Source organism: Desmodus rotundus, chromosome 1, assembly GCF_022682495.2.
Source record: "Desmodus rotundus isolate HL8 chromosome 1, HLdesRot8A.1, whole genome shotgun sequence".
Lineage (NCBI taxonomy): Eukaryota > Metazoa > Chordata > Mammalia > Chiroptera > Phyllostomidae > Desmodus > Desmodus rotundus.
The window spans coordinates 209,233,882-209,250,199 of record NC_071387.1 but is presented as its reverse complement, the minus strand read 5'-3'; the positions used below and the strand labels follow the sequence as shown (position 1 = coordinate 209,250,199).

The window sequence follows — 16,318 nt, the reverse complement described above, 5'->3', positions numbered from 1 at the left end:
CCAAGGGGGAGTGGCGTCTTTCACAAATGCCCGGGGCTCAGCTTCCTTTCAGAGAAGAGGTTGTGATCCCTAGGGCTCGGCAGCGACTGTGACTTTGCCTCTAGCCCTCGTTGGAAGGACAGAGCCTTCCGTGGCTTCGTGCCCCAGACACCGTGGTGGGGAGCAGACCCCCACAGCGCCCGGCTCCCCAGCCACTGCCGTACCACATTCCTCCCACTGCTGGATGGGTCCCATCACAGTGCTGGCCAGAGCTGACCTTCCTAGCTGATCCGGTCTGAATAGCCCATGGCTGGAGGGGTTAGGATGTCTGCCAAGTGGAAGGAAATTCTATCCTAGAACACAGTGTATTGCTGATTTTTTTCTCTCTTTAGATAGATTTTCAAGAAGAGCCCAGGGACGGGAAAGTGGAGGATAGGGAGGAGACGAGGGGAGGAGGGAAGGCATTTCACACAGGGCCATGTCCTGGCGTGGCACTGGCGTGACAGCCGTGAGGACAGCTGTTGAGAGCACCACCCAGACGGCCCGGCTCAGTGGCCTCAGGACACTGCCCTCGCTGAGCAGGAGGAGAAAGGACAGGTGAGGCGTTTCGTCTGCCTGCATGTAAACAGCAGAGCTGCTCACGCTTAGACGATTCTTGCTTGTGTTTTCCTTTTGTGAACAAAACTAATTTTTCTACCTGAGACCCGGCACAAGAACACAGGGTACAAAGTTTCCCACCTGGGGGCTCGGGCTACCTGGGAACCTCATTTACTTGGTATGTACTTTGCAAAATGCCCAGGGCCTCTGGTTTTAAGACGGTTTGTTAGCCGTCATTGTAATTCGCTGTGGAGCTGGCTAAAATTCAGCAGCTAAAAGGTCAAAACACAATCACAGAAGGAGCGGGCAAGCTCAATTAGTTTGGGATTGGCTAAGATTTTCATCTTATTCTTTCAGGGCCTCAGGGTTAAGTATTTCTTAAAGTTTAGAGCAGAATTTAAAAAAATATATATAAGGAGGAAATGAAATTAATTCCCAATGTTCTGCAGTGATATGATAAGCTACAGCATGATTTTAAATAAAAGTTCCTAGTAAAAACTTGGACAATATAGTTTTCCCTGTAACCCACCTCCCAATTACACTGCTTACCTGAAGCCTTTTTAATTCTGTGTCCATTAACTTTTGAAATATGAGGGACACAGAAGTAGTCCAAGTGCACACAGGTTGGAGGAAAAGACCGAACCGTGAGCACCTGGCCACAGTTTATTGATCAGCCTGTGACAAAATGAAATCCCAGCAATAGCTTGAGTTGGAGTACTGGAGATCTTATATAAAATCACAAACACTTAGAATCACTGAACTCAATTCAACATTATTTTTACTTTTTTTTTAACACCCGATGCTTGGCCAGTGATGGGCAATGAGGGAGAGAAGAGAAGGACTCTTCTGTCATCCGCTCTACTGATGTCTCCCTGTAAACTGTTCTTTATTTCAGTGAGGGTACCTTCGTTTCTGACTGGGTCTTTTTATGCTGCTGAGGCCCTCACTGAGTTGCTCGAGCATCCTTATAACCAGTGTTTTGAACTCAGCATCTGACAGATTGCTTATTGCTGTTTCATTTAGCTCTTTTTCTGGAGTTTTGATCTGTTCTTTCATTGGGGCCATGTTTCTTTGTCTCCTCGTTTTGGCAGCCTCCCTGTGTTTGTTTCTGTGTATCGGGTAAAGCTGCTATGACTCCCTGTCTCGGTCGTATGGCCTAATGTAGCAGGTGTCCTGTAGGGTCCAGTGGCACAGCCTCCCCTCTCTCCCAAGCTGGGTACTCGAGCTGTGCCCTTCATGTGAGCTGAGTACACCCTCCTCTTGTAGTTGAGCTTGGTTGCTGTTGGCAGGTCAATGGGAGGGATTTACCCAGGCCATCAGCTGCAAGGACTGGCTGTGACCCCTGACCACTAAACTCTGCCCTGTGTGGAGGACCAGCTGTGCAGGAACAGGGTGGTGGTGCTCCAGTGTGGTCTGTAGCTGTCCACTGGGTGCTCTGGCCCTGGGGTTTCCTGGGTGGTGCAGGCCAAGGTCAGCCCCCACCTGTGTTTTGCCCAGGGCCACCCTGCCTGACCTGTAAAGCAATCTAAGGTGGCTGCTACTTGTAATGGGCTTGAAGATTTCCAGGTGAAGCCAAGCTGTGAATCTAGGCTGGCTGCTGCTAGTTCTGGATATGGGGCTCACTGAGACCAGCTGTGCTTGTTTGAGAGGATTTAGGATGTTGGGAAGCATGAGCCAAGACCAGCTATTCAAATGCAAAAGCAGCCTGGGTGGTCCTCCTGTAAGTTGAGTGGGGCAGGCTCTGGGGATCTCCAAGGCGGGTCACACAGTGTTGGCCAGGATGATGGAGTCTGAGATGTGGCCCCAGTCTGCCAGCTCTGTGCGGGGGAGGGCTCAGCAAAGGGACAATGGCCTCTGCCTGCCTTGATGCCGGACACTTCAGCCTCCCCCTGCACACTGCTGGTGACCCTTGAGCCACCACCCCAGCACCAGAGCCCAGAGGGAATGAGTCTAAGTGAGTCCATGTGTGGGTTCTTTAAGAGAAACTGCTTGGGCCTCCAGAAGTTTCTTCCACTGACTCAATCCCCACTAGTTTTTGCAGCCAGAAGTAGTGGGAACTTACCTTCCTGGCACTAGAACCCTGCACTGGGGGGCCTGGTGTGGGTCTAGGACTCCTTGCTCCCAAGATATCTCTCCCAAATTTTTATCCACCACACATGGATGTGGGACCAGCCCGTTCCTCATCCCCGCCCCTCCTACCAATCTGATGGATGCGGTTTCTTTACTTCTGTAGTTGTCAGACTGCCATTCAACTTAATTTTGGTTGGTTCTGAGTGACGGTTGTTCCATATTTTAGTTGTAATTTTGTTGTGGTTGTGCGAAGAGGCGAGCGATGTCTGCTGCGCCGCCATCTTGACTGGAGGTCTCTGCCTGGTGATTATAGTTAAGAAGACTGTATTGCATACTTGAAAGCTGCTAAAGAATAGATCTTAAATGTTCTCACCACAAACGCACACACACTCATGCACACGCAAAGGTGAAGTGATAGAGGTGTTTAGTACCCTATTGTGGTATCATTTTACAATGTATACCCATGTACATCAAATGACCACACTGTACACTTAGAACTTATGCAATGCTATATGTCAATTATATCTCAATGAAGCTGGAAAAATAATATTGTATGTTGGAGAGAAATTTATCCAACAGAGGCAAAACTTGATGAACTCTGAAAGAAGTATTTTACATTGGGAAATACGCATTAGAAGTGGAAAATGAGGATGGCTGTGCTCTTGGATTCATTGAACCAAATAGCTTTGAAATGCTCAGAAGTTAGCAAACCCTAAATGGCTACATAAAATGCATTTTATGGACATTATTTTACATAGGAACTGTTGTGAATGAGACAAGTGTTCTTTAAAGTATGGATTTGCCACTCAGGAGTTTGCAACCAACACGACCTGATCCACAAACTCCGGTGCCATTAGGGGGACAAAGGGTCATTCGTCCCCTGAGCAGGAAGCTTGTCTCTCCTGCTTCCCGGCGTCTGACGAGAACTGAGCCACTGGCTGCTGCTGGTGTTGCCTCCAGCGCTGCCACGGTCACAGACTGTTTCTCATGATGGCCAAAGGCCTGTGCTGGCTGCAGCATGGTGGTCCCTCACAGTGTCCCAGACACACAGGAGCGGTAGCGTAGGAGGACACGCTGTTTCCCCCTGTCCCGGTGAATCAGGCATAGCACCCCTTCCTTTCTGGAGAGGCTCCCCCCACGTTCAGGTGGCTGCTCCCCCTGCAGTTGTTTTCCTGCAAATCCCACTCACCTGACGCGGGCGGGGGGGGGGGGGGGTGTTTGCAGAGAGCTGCGGGTGCTGGCTGGGCGGAGAGGAGTCGCACCTGTGAGTACGGCACCAGGTGCCTGAGCTGGTTCTCAAGCCTATGCCCCTCCCTTCCCAGGGGGAATATTCTTCCAGAGATGTCGCCACTCTCATCTCTACTGGGCCTGTGATCTTTTTTTTCAAGTGGTAAATTGTCAGACGTTTAAAATTTAAATTTATTGGGGTGACATTGGTAATAAGCTTACATAGGTTTCAAGCGTAAATCCATTCTGTGATCCATCATCTGTATATTGCATTGTGTTCTCTGTCCACCCCAGTGGGTCTTCCTCACACCAACACCACGTATTTGGAGATGAGCTGGACCTGCAGAACGAGGTCGGCGTTCTGCACAGGGTGGACTTCGGTTTGCTGAGTATCCCGTCTGCCCGCCCCCGCCACGCACCAAACTGCAGGCACATTTTGTACCACATACTTTTATACTTTCACCACACGTAGAGTCGTCACTTCTTTTCAGATTGGCCTCTCCGAGTCATCCCACTGTAATGCAAACACTTTCTTCTTTTTTTTTGAAAAAGAGCTCATAAAATAGGTAAACCTTTAAGATGACTTACTGTCATTCATTTCTCATAGTTTCCATCAAATACTGAGGTGGTTGTGATTTAAAATATGACGCTATTCACAAACCTTGGCTGGGCTGTCCCCGAGGACAAAGCTGACGAAAAGGTCACCGCTCTGTTGTAATCGGGCTCCTGACAGGGGCTGCGGACTGGCAGCTCCGCAGCAGCTTTGGGCCTGGATTTGCAGAACGTTCTGTCAACTAAAAAACTTTATAAAAATTCAATGCTGGACTTCTCAAAAACAATTGGAAGGCCTGGCTGTGCCAACTCCGTGCTCCTCCAGGAAAACAACAGCGTGGAGCTAGAAGCAGCTGCCCTTCGGACAGGGTTGGGGGCAGGGCCTGCGCACACTGGGCCTCAGTGCCTGCCCCTCCCTGGGGCATCTCCCATTCAGCCTCAGGTCATGCATTCGCATCACCTTCCTCATTCCTTGGGCGTGAGTTCATGAGTTCTTTTGAAAATTTGAGTTCATCAGGATTTTTGGTATTTTCTTTTCTTCCCCTTCCATTTGCCTTCCTCCCTCCCTCTTTCTCTCCCTTCTTTTCTCTCTTCTTGTGCATATAGACTTGTGATTGCCAAGTATCAGCTCAGATTCAGAGACTGGCTTTAGGCTCATCAACCCCTTTATTTCTTGGTCAGCATAACTCACCTTGGGGGAGGCCAGGCATACAGAAACTCTGCAGTATAGCTTCCCGTAGAGCTCAGGGACATCATCCCTTTCTCTACTATATGAAAATACTTTTATTATTAATGGTAGCGCTAATCAAGTTGTCTCCATTTCTCCTCCCACTTCCACCAGGTCCATCAGAGTAATGACTCTGTTACATTACCCAAGCAGAAGCACCACACAGGCGCTGAGAGCTGGGAGTGGCCACTGACTGAGCCTATCGGATGATTTTTCATTGGGAACAGTGGGCTGTCCTTTCCTTAAGAGAAACAGTTTTTCACCTTGCCTGGTTTAGTAAGACAAAGGACGCTTCAACGTGAACCTGATGTGGTCGTATATTCAAGGCTGTGTTGTGCATGTGGCACGTTTACTGAGGTGTGCTTGGGATGGACACCCGTGACCCCCAGGAGCTCCGGAGCTAGCCTGGTCCTTCAGGGATGTTCCCCCTTGCGTCCAGGATGCAAAACCCAACATCGATAAAGTACGAGATGTCAGTTGCCCCAAGAAAAGGCTTGGTGAGGAGACAACCTGCCTCGGAGACAGTCTCTGAAGGACTGGCTGTTGCAGCATTTGCAATGGGCCCCCGGCAGCTGGGACAATAGGTCTTTCATTGAAGGAGCCTCTAGGTGGCACATTAGAGTCACCACCAGGAACCACATACAGAACATAGCGATCAGTTTCAAGCCATCAATGCATCGATCGATAGGTGCTTCATGCACATAGTAGGTCTTTAAGGGAATGGAATTCACTTTGTTTTCAATCATCTGATGGTTGAATTTTAAGTCTGGTTCTCCATCTCTGTCTCCCTCTTTTTCATTTTAAAGCTGGGAGTGGAATGTCTAGACTGAAATGCCAGCAACCTACACGTCAACTCTTTTGAAATCATAATTAGCCCGTCCCGGAATCCTCTCACCTACATTCCAGCACCCTTCATTAGGACTGGAAGGAAGAAGAGCACGAGGAAGCCAAGGCAGCCGCTCTGGGCACTGCCCTGGTCTCAGGAAGCCCAAGGCCTTCCGGGATGTGTCTCATCGGTGATGCATCTGCTGTAGGTGTTCAGTAACTGAGCTCTTGTGAGTCTGGGTGACACTGTGACAGGCCACAGCTCTGCTGGCTCAGGCCTCGACCCACTGAGGCACAAAAGGCTGAGTGAGGACCACTGATTCGAGCTCTGTCACCTCTTCTCTCTCTTCTCGTTCTCTGCCGCCATTCCAACAGTACGTCCTCACGTTCTTGCGGCATTTGAAAAACTCAAACAACAATCACAAATTCTGACTTGTGTGATTTCCAGAATATCTTTTTAAAAAAACCCTTAGGGAATGCCAAACCAAGTGAATTTTTTCCCGTCTGTGCTTCATTTGAAATGATTTACATAGAATCTCCTTCAATGGTAATCTCTCTGTTTCAAAGACTGACATATTTGTTTTGGTTTCAAATTGGTCTCACAATCTTTGTCTTCATAACTACACTTAATTAATGTTTTTGCAAATGTCAAGTCTTTTAAGTAAGGATTTTTCCTTATTTCATTAAACACTGAGTATGTATGAATGAATTAAAACTTTGTATTGCACTTTGAAGTATTATAAAGCTGTCTAAAATCTTATGTCAAACATTAGTAGGCTCAATATACATGTCGTCACTTAAAATAACCCCTAAAATAGAACTACAAGCAAATGCAAGACTGCGCAAACCACAGCATGAACTTGGAGCATAAACTTAAACCAGATAATCTGTTTTTTTATACCTTCTCTGCAGCAGATCTTCCTCTAAATCCTTTTTCTTACTTTATTTCTTTTTTTTAAAGATTTTATTTATTTAGTTTTAGACAGAGGGGAATGGAGGATGAAAGAGGGAGAGAAGCATCAACATGTGGTTGCCTCTCACGTGCTCCCTACTGGGGACCTGGCCCGCAACCCAGGCATGTGCCCCGATTGGGAATTGAACTGGTGACCCTTTGGTTCGCAGGCCAGTGCTTAATCCACTGAGCCACACCAGCCAGAACTTCTTACTCTATTTCTTTAGGTGTAAACTGTAGATGTCTTTGTTTTTAGTTTGAATGCCTCTGATATTTAAGACAAAATCATCCTCAACAGAAAGAAAAGATTGTTTTTCCCTTGGATGTATCATGTGGATTAGCTGATTCCTCTGCATGTTCCTTCCGTCCACAATCCAGACTATACATGGACTTTTATTAACCAGCCGTCTGTTCTCAGTTAAAATATTTCAAAACTGAATTCAATAAAAAAGTTTTGAACCATAAAAAATTAAAAATAATAAATCAGTTTGGAGCGTACGTTCCTCTCTGTGCTTGGAACTTTTCTAAATACTGATGAAGTATACGTAAAGACAGTTTTGTCCACTATAAACTTAGTTCCTTTCATCTACTTATAATACATATAGCTGTGATAGCCGTAAATGTATCAAGACAAAGAGAATGAAGAGGTAATATTGATTAAATACAGATCAAAACTGCCCATGATAGTGTGCATTCCATTGGACATTTGGAGATGATTTTTATTTAAGTATTTGACCTAGATTTTGTGAGTGGGCTGAATTGTAAGGAGAGCATGTAACTTAGGGGTCATGGAAAGCTTATCCAAGAACAGTCTGAGAGGGGAGAATTTCAATGACAAATAGGAATCACTCACTGATGAAGTTTTCTCATGTACAGAAGGGCAACCTTTAAACATATAGGACTTTTACTACATTTGCTAGGTTAGAATAACTTATTTCTCCACCCAAAGTTGCAGTAGCACATCTGTGTCATTCTTTTATTTTTTTATTTATCTTTATTTTGCACACAGGGAAATGCCAGATGAGTTGGGGGAGTGACCCTCCTGCCCTCCATAGGCACCACTGTAGAGGGAAGAGGAAAGAAGATTCACTGATGACTGTACTTCTACTTCCAAGTCACCGAGGAAGTATTTCAGTTCCGGGAACAGCGACAAAGACTGCAGCCCACGCGCTGTGATGAGTGTGTTGGCAGGCAAGCCTCCGAAGGCTTTTCTACCAGTGAATCATGGGGCCGCGTCATGTGAGGTGGCAAACCTTAATTACCCTTAACAATGTACAATTCCAGGGCTTGGCCCACGTGTGGCAGGCGTGAGGTGCACAGAAACACATGTCATATCGTCACACCACGTTCTGAGTTTGCTTCTTCTGTAAACCCGATTTCTCCGTCTCCTGTGCATTTGGGATGAGTTAGAAATGCCCAGCATTTACACGGGGCTCTGTCTTTGTCCGTCCAGACTGTGAGAGTAAAAGCACCCCAGGCGACCGGGTGGCTTAAATAACAGCCATCTATTGCTCGTAGTTCTGGAGGTGGAAGCCCCGGGTTGGGGCATGGCAGAGTCTGTGCCTGCTGGGCGTCCACCACCTGGTCCATAGACGGCCGTCATCTTGCTGAGCTTGCCCAGGGCAGCTCCCTGAGGTCTCTCCTAGAAGGGAACTGATCCGTTCACGAGCGCTCCACCAGTTCGTTCACACATGACCTTGTGACCACAAAGACCCCTCCTCCAGTTATCACCTTGGGGATTAGGTTTCAACATGTGAGTGTTGGGAGGCATGGGCGTTCTGTCTACAGCAGTCCCCTGTACCACATCCACGGTCTTTCACAGTTTAGGGGAGGTATTTCCTACAACAAACTGAGGCTGCCGTTCCCTGAGGCCCCCTCTGTAGATGCCCCAGCCTCTGGTCCGTGTTTGGAGCTCTGTTAGTTGCTATGAAAATCTAACAGAATGAAAACAGGTGTTTCCCATGGGGGCTGCCTGTAGAGTCTTTGTGTAAACGTGACAAAGGCGCCCTTCCCTGGCACCCCCAGCCCTGCGCCGGGGCCCCAAGCAGGGGCAGCCCAGGCCTGGTTTCGGCCTCGTCTGGGTGTCCGTGTGGCGGACCCGGCCAGCAGCTCACAGGGCCTGGTCCTGCCTTCCTCTCCAGAGTCCTCACTAGGGCAGAGAGGGTGGCAGACCGGCCAGGGCTGTAACATGGTATGGTGTGTGACTCAACATGGGTGATGAGGGATGCACTTGGAGTGGAACCCAGAGAAGATCAAAAACACAGTTTTTCTACCCTAAGTAAGAACTTCTGATTCTGTTTGAAAACATGGAAGTGCACTTGGGTCTTGGGAAACATGGTTCAAGGTCAGCCTGGCTCCATTTGCGGGGCAGCAGAGGCCCAGTTCTGACGCGTGGCAGCTCCCGAGGTTCGTGGAGCTGCTGAGGGGGAAGCAGGAGGCCTTCCACATGCCGGCTGTTGGGCGGCCCAACGCGTTTTGGCAGAGCAGGCCGGAGCCGGTTCTAATCAAACCTGAGAAAACCGAACAATGTGCCGGGCATCATGCTAAGTGTTTAATGAGCATTCGTTTGCTCAAGTGACCTTCAAAACACCCTCAGGAGGAAACTCCTCTCACATCAACTTCTTTGACAGGAGGAGACTGAAGTCCCAAGTGTTCCGCGACCTGCCCGAGGTCCCCAGCTCATCCTTGGCAGAGCCTGGATTCGGGCTGAGGCAGGACCGGCCAGCATCGGTCAGCACCTGGCTATGTGGCCTGGCCCAACCAGGTCCGACTCCTCACACCCTGAGGTCCCAGCAGGCCTACGGGTCGTCCAGCAGCTGCACGCACGGCAGTTCTGGCGCAGATTGGAACAGCTTACGCTGGAACTTTGGTATCTTGAACAGAATAAAACTCGCAGTCTAACATCCACCGTGCGCTTGTTTTCCTTGAGGTAGGCTGGTAGTGAATGGGGTCTCGTGTAGTGAGAGGTAAGCCCGTGTTCATGTGACAAGCGTGCGGCGTGTCATCCACACCCGCTAACAATGACATCCATAAAAACAGCTCAAATGCCGCTCAAACCCTTGGAGGCTTCCCTGACCCTACGGCCAACTGGAGAGCTTTTGAGTCACATTCATTGTATGTCTTTCCCACATGCATTTGCCCTTCAAGTCTCCATTCCTAAGCAGGAGGAAGGCAGGGTGGAGGGTCACGGACACGAACTGGGTGTTGAGTCTGAGCCTGAGAGACCGGCTCCTCAGCAAGGACCTCGTTGGCCAGGTAAGCAGCCGAGGTAGGAACTGGAGGGCACACACCCATGAAGTTTGCGAACTGGCCAAGGCCAGAGGGGGAGCCTCCCTCATGACGGGTTGATGCTGGACTTCACATCAATTTCTGGTGGATTCAGGTTCAAGTTGGTTTTCATTAAACCTGAGAGAAGAAGGAAAATGAAGGAATGTGAAAATTATCTCCATCCTAATGTTGTTAGGAAAGCAGACCCCAGAATTTATCACCCAAGCTGAGGTCCTTTGAGGATACAGGGGATTCTGTTACTCGAGGCATGTCCTGCACCCACCCCGGGCTGACACGTCCGCCATTCCGGCAGCTGTCTGCCTTGATGCGATGTCTGAGAACTTGGCAGTGCAGCCATTCCCATATACAGAGCAGGAGACCTGCTTCACTGTGTGGGGCTGCGTCGTTTAGAAAAACCATCCCCTGAGCATCCACCCTGTGGGTTCAATTCAACAGCCGTCTCCTTCTTTCTGGGTCATCGTTTTCAAAAATACTTCTGTTCGAAGTTTCTTAGGAGTCCTTCAACCTCAACGATAGGTATTTTAGTCTAGTGTATGAGGTAGGTTATTCAAGAACTGGGTCAGAAAGTCAAAGGTGAGAAGAGCTAGCTCCTCGGGGAGGTCAAGTATAACGGCAGCTTTCCCCTATGCCGTCCTTAAAGGCACACCCCTTGGTGAGGTCTTCCAAGTGCAGCCAGCCTTCCTCCTGCCCCTCTGCCCTCCCCATCCTTCACCCAGCCCCACCACACCTACCCGAATCTGCCCACTGGTCTCCAAACTGTCCCACTCACTTCTGCCTTGGACCTACAGTTGAACGGAGAGCTGTTGGAATACCCTTCACTCCAAACCTCCCCTGCCTCAATATTTGCCCTCCAGAACACTATATATTTTTTTGAAGTTCAAGTTCAAATGACCAAACCTCTTAGGAGGATTGTCGCCTCCCTCCTCAGTGCCATATTGATGTGTCTACTGTGCTATTTATAGTAGACTATCTTCCTCCTATGCGGGGACCATCTAATTGACCATCCAAACCAGCGTACTTTTGAAAGCGAAAGGATGTGCTGAGAATAATGAACAGGTCTCCACTGACGTGCAACCGGCATGAGGGAGGGCAGGCCTGTCACTCACTGCCCAGAGAGTTTGGGATGTGTGCATACCTGCTCCTGCTAGAGAGTGTGAGCTCAAAAAAACAAGTACACTGAACCCTCAGGTCAGATTATACTTCAACAACAACTCCCAAATTCCAGCAGCTTAAATGCAAAACATACTCGTCATGCCGTATGCCCAGTGTGAAGCAATGGGAGGGTCCAGTCCATTCGGTCACTCTGGGTCCCAGCTGGTGGGGGCTCTGTCACGGTGGCACCACATCACCCCACACGGCTTTCTACAATGTGTACGGGGCACCACATCTCAATCAAGGGAACGATCCAAGGGCCACATTTTATGGACGTATATCCCTGCAGGGCCCAGAGCGGAGCTGTGTATGCAGCGAGCGCTTCCTAAGTGTCTCGTGTTGGGTTTGTTGGGCGGTTTGATGTGGTGCTTTCCTTTGTGTACTGTCCACCCACTTTGAGAGGAAGGCTTCCTTTTCGAAAGCCAGGTTTATGTCTGGGAAATTTACCTCGGCATATCAGAAACAAATGTTGTAAAGCTGAAAACAAAGACGAGGCAAGGGTGAGAAACCACCACTCGTGAACATATGGAGGCTCCTCTCGGGGAAAACATGTGTTTGCTCCCGTGTAGACATGGCCTCTCTGACGTGATCTACATTGAAAAGGATGTTGCGTATCAATCTATGACTGAAGGTTGCATGTGGAATCTTGTGAAATTTACTGATGGCTTTATCGCTGGGAGGTGGAGCGGAAAATCCACTCAAGTAAGTTTCAGGTTGAATCTTGGAGACTGTGGGCAAGGAGCCGGGGATAGAAACATTTGCTCTGTACACATGGGCAGAGGTATCCCATGGGGGGTGCAGGACTCCCGGCCGTCTGACTGTGGTTGGGCTCCCCCATGCCCACTGCGGGTGGACTGGCACGGGGAATGGGAGGGATTAGGGAAGAAGCAATCTTGGATACTGTCGACAGCCCTTGACCCCTTGTCTTTGAATCCCTTCTTCTTCTTCTGGTACCCTCCTCCCGGCTGCTTCTCCCTCACTCTCTAACCCCCTTTTCTCTCTTTCCATCTGCAGCCCCTCTTCCCCCAGTTACCCAGTTAAGAGGGTCCCCAGGGCGAGTTTGTCAGCCCACATGGTTTTATGTGTCAGCTCCCTGCAACAGGTCAGTCTGCATCTACAATCAGTAGGAAAGAACATTTGTGTCCCCGGTGCTCGGGGTCTAGGAAGTAAATTTCAGAAAGTAGAAGTCTGGTCTGGCCTTGACATTATCTCCCAATGTGGCCTTGGGCCCAAATACCTAATGTCTCTGGGTTTTGCTTTCCTTTTATGTGGAACGGACTGAGATTCGCTCTGCAGAGCCGTAGTGCGGGTGAAGGTGGGGAGAGAGCACTTGGTTCAGTGTACAGAACGGTTAAAATATCACCCTCCACACTGCCAAGGAAATCGAGTTTAAAACTGTGACGCTGACCACTTACTTCTGTCAGCGGCAGTTCTGAACGTCTCCCTACTTGCCAGGCATTTGTCTTCACACGGTTGCTTCCCAGGCACCTCAAATTCAACCCTTTCAGAAGCAGATTCTCTCTCCCCTCCTGTGACACTTTCCCCACCCTGGTCCTCTGCCCACTCCGGTTCTTCGGTTCCTTCACAGCCTCGCCGCCCACCCATCTGTCCCCACAGGAAGCCTCGGGGGTGTCACTCACTCGTCTTCCTCCTGAACTGTCCGGTCAGCCTGCACAGCCTGTGCGTTCTTCCTCTGAAAGGCCTCTTGAATCCCCAACTACCCATTCAGACTGCGGCAAGTCTTCCTCCCTGTTCAGGTCCCCGTCATTCTCCTTCCTCTGATCTAACAACCACGTGTTATCTCTAAACCAATGGTGGCTCCTTGTGGGCTGTTTCACGGCCCTTCCCTTGGGCAGTGCCTAGGGACACAACCTGTGGGACACAAGGTAGACCAGGTCTCTCAGTCCTTTCTGATGTGACCGTGTGCCTTGCAGTTTGCAGTGATGGCATGTCTCAGCCAACCCACACTCTTTTCCCTCAAATAAGATACAGAAGGCTACTTAAGGCCCTGGTCCAGGATCTGGGGCACCTATTGGGGGAAGAAATGGGCCGGTATCGACATCTTACCTGCAACCGAGGACAACAATTATGGGATAGCAGCAGAGTTATGAAACCGTACTGGCCTCATTTGTTTTCCAGTTACTAACGTCTGTGAATTACAGTGGGGTTTTGGTTACTTAAGGTCAAGCAGTGGTCTCTATAGCCCACATCTTTGCGCTGAGTGAGAAGGAGAGGCTGAGTGTTATACTCGATACCCGTGTGCAAAGCTAAGACTACAAAGTACTATTCAGTAATTTATGACAGCTGGGGACACACTATCACAGGCTGTGCAGAAGTCGTTGCCAAAGAAGTGATAGAGACAGGAAGTAGTATATTTGGGAGTTCCTTGTAGAGCGCTTCAGGACTGGGTGTTCAGACAAGCTGAACAGAAAAGAACAGCTTTCAATCTAGGACTTGGAGGAGGGGTAACATGGTGAACATCAGTTCTGTTTGCTACTCGGCATCCATTTGCCCTTCTCCTGGTCACCAAACCCAAACCCCTACGAAGAATGGCTCTCATGCGCCCTCAGCCCATTGCTTCAGCTTCCCCCAGCTCCAGGGGGGAGCCCGTGACCTGAACTTATGCAGACTGGCACACATGCTCTTTGGCCACTGGATTGGCACAGCAGAGCCATTACAAGGAATTGAGAGTTTTCCTGGAATTTCTGGGCAAGAGACTTGCTCTTATCTGCTGGATGTAAAGCAAAGGGATGCAAACTGCAGGCTTGTTGGAGTTTTCCTGCTGCCGTGAGGGTTGAGGCTGCCCGAGGAGGAGGAGTCGAGAAGTGGAGAGAGAGAAGTTTGAGTCCCTACAAGGAGCAGTGCCCGAAGCCAGAAGTTCCCTGGACTTTTCAAATCCAGGAGCAATCGTTTCCCTTTTATATTTCAGCCTGTTTCAAATGGGTCTTCAGTTGCCTCCGACAATAAAAACAACAGTAAATATTTCAATGGAGGTAACTTTTAGGCATTTTGTCTTCTCTATAACTTACTCAGTTTTCCTTACTTTGGTTCCGATGACGCCAGTATTTTCTTCCTTACAATTTCCACCTGAGAATGAATAAAGAGAGGAGATGAGGACTCACACAAAGAGCCAAAACAGGGTAAGGGGAGTAAAGTGTGATTGTGTGGCGGTGGCAGGCAGAGGCGTGTGTGCGTCATGGTTACAAATTATCTGGTAGCTTTATCATGTAAATGAAAAGTCAGCAGGACTATATTACCCTCCTCCACATACCCACCCTGACCTAATAAATGTGTCACTGGCTTTAATGGAAGCTGTGAGGATTCCAATGTCAACTAAGAGTCTAAGCAGACTGCCTCTGAGGGACCTGCAGTTCTAAGCAGGACACGGGAAAAGTAAAGGTGAATTTGCAGAAAAGAAAATTTAGCCTGGATGCCAGGGAAACCTTCTAGACAACGAGGTGTCTTCTTACCTATTTATCGTATTGGATTCGCCCACCACTCGTCAGCTTCTAGGCATAGTTGTGCCTCAAAACCCTAAAAGGTTGAATGGCTGTGTGTGACGTGACCCCTCACGGTCTATGGTAAACACCAGAGGTAGACTTGGGTCCCAAAGAGCATGTCAAGTGCAGCCAAGCAGAGGCAGAGTCATCGGATGGGAGCTTGGTAAGGCAGCTCCGGCGACCCACCCTCACTCTAAGGTCAGATTCTGGATACGAACCGGAAATTCGGCTGCCTTTGTATTCACACGTCATTGTTTCATGGGAGTTGGCTAAACCCTCAGTAAGCGACGACCAGGCTTCAGGTTCCTGGCCTGCGGCTTCTGTAAGACACTGTGCTCTTTGTCTCACAGATGATTGAACCCACGTGAGCAGCGTTGGGCAGTTCATACTTACAGCCCCTGTCTTACGGAAACCACGTAGTGGACGGTCACTGGTTTTGCCCGAGTCACATGAGAAGCAGAACGATGACATGTCTCTATCTCCTGTGTAAAAGTTACATCAGGAAACTGGGACTCTTATCTTGGATCCGCGGCCCGGGAACAACCAGGTTTGGGAGCTTTAACTAAATGTCCAAATCGATCTCTGTTCGTCTCTTCTCTATCCACCTCAGCTCTTAGGGCTCAGTGCAAGTTTCTTAAGAGCATCAGTGCTACAAAACAGGAAGCTTCTTTCAGTAGTGCAGTTCGTGTTGTGCCTGAGCCTTGAGTAACACACTCTGTATTTCATTTCTGTTGTATCTTCAAATTAGATGACAGAAAGGAATTCCCAAGAAAATATATTGACTCCTCAAACCTGATGTAGAGCCATCCAATATATCTCTAATTATTCCAATATGAAGCAAGAAAGTCTTAAAAGTCATTTCTGAAACAGAGTACAACTTATTCTTCAAAAAGGAATGACATGCAATGTTTGGCAAGTGGTACGCCTCCCCTAACAGAGCAGAGAATGATTGCTCAGAACTCACGAGGAGGTGGCTTGGTTAAACAAAAATATTTGGGTTTCTTCTGGCTTGGTTTAGGTTCTCAGGAATACCGTGTTAACATAGGGAATAATTCTGAAGAAGATTTGGGTACTTAACATGGCTCACTGAATGACTTCAATCTTTCCCGATGGGAGATTTCGCCGCATCTGAGGCGGGCTGGATCGTGTCAAACTCCTAAGTCCCTTGTTTGGCCACGTGAACCTGGGAGCTCCAGGAGAGTTAGAAAAGAGACTCAGGGAGGGATGTCACCTTCCCCCTGAACCATATCTGCATGGACCGCGTGTCTCTGGATCCCATCTGTTTACTGACACAGGTCCAACCGATGTCCTCATCCGCTCGCACGCCACATCCGAGGGGCTTGCGTGTGAGTCCTGACTGGACGCGCTGGCTGCAGACACGAGCTGTGCTCACACACGGCTTGTCACCCGTGTCAGAGTGCCCTGGGTTCTCTCTGCCACACTCTGCAC

General features: G+C 48.9%; 1 long non-coding RNA gene across 1 annotated transcript; it reads left to right on the top strand.

The window, feature by feature from the left end:
* Positions 1-432: 432 nt before the first annotated feature.
* Positions 433-9,646, top strand: LOC123480897 (uncharacterized). Its single transcript, XR_006657039.2, has 3 exons — positions 433-576; positions 7,939-8,173; positions 9,560-9,646. It is a non-coding gene; the product is annotated as an uncharacterized lncRNA (long non-coding RNA).
* Positions 9,647-16,318: the final 6,672 nt, after the last annotated feature.